Consider the following 6,000-nt stretch of genomic DNA (forward strand, 5'->3'; position numbering starts at 1 on the left):
CCCCGGGTTCCCCAAAGTGGAGCCATCAAAATTAACCTTTAGGTATCTGCTCAGCGGCTTCCAATCCTGATTTATGATGGCCTCATTTTCCTACTACTGCGGACTTGCAGAAGATAATGCCTTGATACAAACAAAAAGTTGGGCGGCTCTCTTGCCCAAGCTATGGTTAGAGCTATAATATCTTGACGAAGAGGAACTGAGGGGGCTTCACTAAGCCTTCAAAAAATGGTTTGGCATTCATCCCTTTCCATAGCACCCATATCGTAGTTAATAATATCGCCTTCCAAAGGATTGTACCTCTTTCGCGCCATGGGACCGAAGACCATCCTTTTATGAGCTCTGAAAACCTGATGCAGCCCACACCCATAAGGTTGACAAGTTTGAAGCCCAGATGAACCATCCTAAGCAAGTGAGAAGGTCAGCCCGCATCCTAGGAGAGGCTTGCATCAAAACCTGGATGGGAAAACCCACGATATGCCGAACCTGTAAACGATTTTACTCCACATGTTCTCGGCAGATTTGCAGTGAAGGAACATGGGGTCAACTGTTTGTACTGCCTCCACACATAGGCACAATAATCTATGATCCACATAAGCTGGTTACAGAGATAATCTAAAGTGAGTATCTTATCTAAGGCCTTCATCCAAGCAAAGGCACATGCCCTGGGAGAGCCAAAATTGTCCATACCTTAGCCACGTGTGAGGCGACAGTATTAGGCGCATTCAAGTTGTCGAATTCTAGCTTCCGCTCGAATTCCAACAAAAGGATGATTCTAATTCCAAGCCCTCCTTCTTTGATCAGCTAACAAGCCTCTTTCCATCACACCAAAACAATATTTTGAGTAAGGTTTTTCTTTTCTCATTTTTCTGCCCTTTCTCACCCTCTCCTTACTCATGCCCTCTCAATTCTCTCTTTCTCCCATCCTCCTTGGCTCTCTCCCATCATTTCATTGTGGAACAACCAATTTGTAAATACCCGAAATACCCCTCCCTCCAAAATTCGTCCCCCTCTATCTGTGAGGGACATTTTTGTCTTCAAGAGTAGATTAGGGCTTCTTTAGAAAAGCCTCCAAATACATCATTAAGGGAGCTTAAGAAACCTTAAACCGTTTTGCAGCCCTAAGAGAAGAGCTTCGTGGAGAAAGGGAGGAAGAGCGCGATTTGGAAGGAGAGAATGCAAATCGAGGTAAGATCTATGTTTTACATAAGATTTAGCATGTTAAGAACATTAAAACAAGGATTAAAGTATTTAAAAAGGGTATGATTTGTGATCAATATGGCTTAGAATAAGAACCTTTTGACTGATCTTGGATTCTTAGGGTTAGTATCGCCCTTCGATCGCCAACGAACCCAAGATTAATTTGGCCATTATGTCATAGAATTTTAGTTTTAGGAATCTTAACCCAAAAGATTAGATTATTTTACAATAATTATTCATACCGATTCGGAGCATGGAACTGATTTAGATGGATTCCTCTCTTCGATACGAGTCCAACGGATCCGACCAAGCGCGAATCGGAGCTAAAACGGAAAAGTTATGGTCCGTTGAAGTTTTGGAAAAATCAGGACGAATCTGAAATTTTTGCAAAAAACCAGTCATGAATAGTGCTGCGGGCGTCCGATGAAGAGTAAACCGAGAACCCGAGAGTGTGATTTCCTTCGGAAGTCTCAGAGACGCCCGATGAATAGTGCTGTGGGCGTTCGATGAATAGTGTCGGGCATCCGATGAATAGTGCCGTGGGCATCCAATGAATAGTGCCGGACTTTCGAACCGAGTGAAAATTTTGACGTATTTTCTTAATTTTGGGAGGTTTTAACCATTGCTTTGGCCATTATCCTAAGCCTATTTATTGATATGAATACCATTATTTGGGATAGGTATTGTGCCCTAGAAATTGTTGAGGGAATATATATTCGGCATTCCAGGTATGTAATTTTGTACTACTTTAGTGTTGCGATTTACCGTTCGATATCATGTTCTTTGATCATAAGTGCCTAACTTCTTGAAAATATGAACTTCTGAACATAATCTCATATTTGTCTTTGGGTCTTGCATGCTTTAACCTTTTACTGAATGAACTCCATTGAATTTGGTTACTTGGTGCACCTACAAAGTGCAATATATATATTTGTGAAATCCCTTTCAGTTTTTCTAACTATATGAATCTTTGAATTATCAGACATCATCTACTATATGAATCCACTTTGGAACTAATGTGAAACACCCACTTTAAATCTTGAACACTCATTTTGAATTGTGTGAACTTTGAACACCTAATGAGAGGCTTAGGTTATGAGAACTCAGAAAAGGCCCCCACTAGTAGGTCATAGGCATTAGCCTACATGTGAACATAAGAACTGTGATCCCGCCAATGGGGGATAAACGTTGGCCCTGTCGACAGGTATGTGAACCTAGGAACTAGTTCCGACACCGTGGGCGGTCGGTGTAAGCAATAACTCGCTTTGTTGACTCGTGGGCAGTCGGGGTGAAAATAACTTGCTTTTTGGACTAAGCAAATGATCTCATGATGGTATCGTACCCATATTGATTACCTTCAATGACCCTTTGAATATTGTGACTTTCGATGTGATACTAAACTTGTGCCCTTATGAACCTTTGCTCCATGCTTATTGAACTTGTGTTAATCATTTCACTTGTGACTTATACCCTTCATACAGTTGTGAACCTTCCTTTTGTAGCATGCAATTATCCCGCTTTTGTAGTGTGTCATTATGTACTGAGCTTTTCAGCTGACAGTGGTTTATCATTTGGAATCCAATACAGATAGGGCCTACATGTGACACAACAATCTCAGTGATTGAAAAGGAAAATGATATGTTCACCTTTTTTTTACTTCCATGGTCACCCATTTGTAGCGTATAGTCACGAGAAGCAAGGGTTTTGATGAATGCGTGTATTTTTGTCTACCCTTTACACTACGACTGGGTGGACCGAGGAACAAGAAGGTTCGAACACATCATTTTCAATCTAGAACACGAGGTGTCTAACTCCGCGTGCTAGCTAGTGAGCGAATGAATTACTAGAGTGTGTGCCCACCATAGCCCACCGAACATTTATTTAGGGAAATGATAATTCTTGGGACACCTAAAAAAGAGTAGTCAATTCCTCATTTTTTTTCATCCAGCTTACCTTAATAGCTCGCCATACTTCCAATCTGTTGTATACAAATTCTGTTGGAGCACTACTTCCGGATAGATCTACTGTTTTAGGTGAGGCAAAACGTACTCATTAGTCGTGTTAGAATATTGGAACTTAGTGGAATTGGTTTGTTATTTGGCACGTGGAGAAAGAATGCACGAAGGAATTAGTTCGTTAAATAAATATATATATATATATATATATATATATATATATATATATATATATATATATATATATATAGAGAAAACGGTTCCTACACATATGTGTAGAGAGTTCTCTACACACTAGCTTAAAATACAGTGGGGGCCCACATTGTTTGGGTGATCCAAGCCATCCATTTTAAAGGCCCTCACATAGATAGGGTGTCTACAAAAAATCAGATCCATATGATCATCCCAACCCTACGATTTGTGGAGGTAAAATGGATGTCTTTAAACCTTCACAAATTAGTCCATTTTTTGCCTCCACAGTTCGAATGGTTAGGATGATCCAATGGATTTGATTTTTTGTGGACACCCTATCTATGTGAGGGCCTTAAAAATGAATGGTTTGGATCACCCAAATAATGTGGCCCCCACTCTATTTTAAGCTGGTGTGTAGATAACTTATCTACACATGTGTGTAGGAACCGTTTTCTCTCTCTCTCTCTCTCTCTCTCTCTCTCTATATATATATATATATATATATATATATATATATATATATATATAGTTGTTCAACTCTAGGAACCTGAGTTTGCTGGAAGAGCAAATTGGAGCATGAGAAGCACAAAAGGTACAATGTTATCTATCTTGGAAGTTGAATTTGGGAATGGACAAAGCGAATTTGAAAGGTACAATGTTGTGTCCAAAGCGAGTGACAACTTAAGTGGAAAAATCATGTAGATGTAATTCAACTTGGAAGCTGAATTTGGGAATGGACAACAGTTGCACGATAGGTAACCAAATTGGATAGCGTGATTTATAAAGAGCATATGGGCCCGTTTGGATACCTCATACTCTGTATTTGGATTTGGAATTGAGTTTTGAGTGCAAAATGAATAGATCTGGCAGGTCATGTTGAGAGAGAGAGAGAGAGAGAGAGAGAGAGAGAGAGAGAGAGAGAGAGAAGGGGGTACTTCCTAGTGGAAGGAAGACATTGAGGAGCTAAGAGGGTGAAGGAAATTGCTAGATTGTGGATTTCCAAAATCCAAGAACTTGATCCGATCCAAATTACAATGCAAAAAGTGCGTCTGAACTTGGATGCCACCCAAGCTGCCTACGTACCCCAACTGTTGGGGATCAAGTCGCTCCTAGTTCAACGTTCTAAGGCGCATAAACTACATTCTTAAATGCTTAACTTATGGGTCTAGGACTAGTGATTGACTTTGTGTGCTTAAGGGTTCCATCTAGGATCTCTACATGCAACTAATGCAAAGGACCTAACCTTCTAAGTGCATCTTAGCTCGTCCTAAAGGATTTTAGAGTTCACAAGCGACCTATAGCTAAGGCTGAACTAACCTATTGACTAAGAATTTCTAAGGGACTCTAAGGATTCCTAATGCTCTGTATGGTTGCTTGTAGATGGGTGGGAGATTAGGAGAAAAAGAAGTCCAAGAGAAAAAGACAAGCATGGAAGATTGAGAGAAGATTTGGAGGGAGATTTGTGAGTGGTGTTTGGTTGCATGAGAAAAATAGTGGTGGAAGAGAGAGAAAGAGAGAAAAAAGAATAAGACGAGAGATTCTCCTAATTCCCCACACAAATTTCTTCATTTTGGTGAAAAAAGGGAGAAAATTATGGGGGGGAACATCTTCGCCACGTAGGCGCCACCTAGGATAAAATGCAATAATGATGTCTAGAAGTTGTCTGGTGGTCAAATGTCTAATTGACAACCAAACATGTTTTGGGGAGATCTTTGGAAGATCTCAAGCATTTGAAACTCCCACAATCCCCACAAAATAAGCAACCAAACAGAGCATAAGGGATTCCGAATCCAAAGCTCTCAAGAACTTCGAGTTCTTCTGGGTTTGTTAACTCTTTTATGGGTTTTCTTGAAGCTTTTAATTATTTTGAGGCCTTTAGTATTTTTGGGGTCTTTGAAAGTCTTTGATTCCACTTGAAGCTCTTAGGAATTTTTATCTTTTGAGCTTTAATCGCTTTCAATTTTGTTGTTTTAGGATCTTAAGTTATTTTTATGGCTTTTAAATTGTTAATGTTTTTTAGTCATTTTTTTAATTATATGAAGCATTTGGTTGTACTGGCATCTTTTACTGATGATATTTACCTTTTGTCTTTAAGAATTATTATTATCTTGTTATTGTTGTTGTAATATTTTCCATGTTAACCTTTTAATGATTTTTCTTGTTTTTATGTTAATCTGTTTTAACGTTTTTACGTTACTTGGGTGGATTTTATATTTTTTATGTTATTAGGAAATGTTATCATCACAGCCATGTTCTGGAATGTACACCACCCTTATCTTTATGCCGTTCAAAAGGTCATTATATTTTGGGAAATGTTATCAGCACTACTGTATTTTGATGAGGGCACTCACTTTATGGTGCAATCGAGTAGGTTTTGAGCTTATCAAATGATTTCTGTCGGCAACCTTAGGCTTGTTCATTTAGAAATTTTCATTTTGGTCACCCATAGGGCAATTTTCATCAAAGTTCTCAGGATAGTAATTAGAGGTTTTGCACTGTTTACTGAAGATTCTCGTTTCAGCTCGTATTGTTCTCGTTGTGGGAATCACTTCATTATTCAATGTCTATTTTATTTTTATTTTTATTTTTTTTACAGATAGAATTGACATAGCAAGGGCGATGAAGGTGTTAGCCCAAGCCCATCCTTAGGGGACTT

Source organism: Tasmannia lanceolata, unplaced genomic scaffold (assembly GCF_043159265.1).
Source record: "Tasmannia lanceolata isolate RefF3 unplaced genomic scaffold, GAP_Taslan_0.1 ptg000016l, whole genome shotgun sequence".
NCBI lineage: Eukaryota > Viridiplantae > Streptophyta > Magnoliopsida > Canellales > Winteraceae > Tasmannia > Tasmannia lanceolata.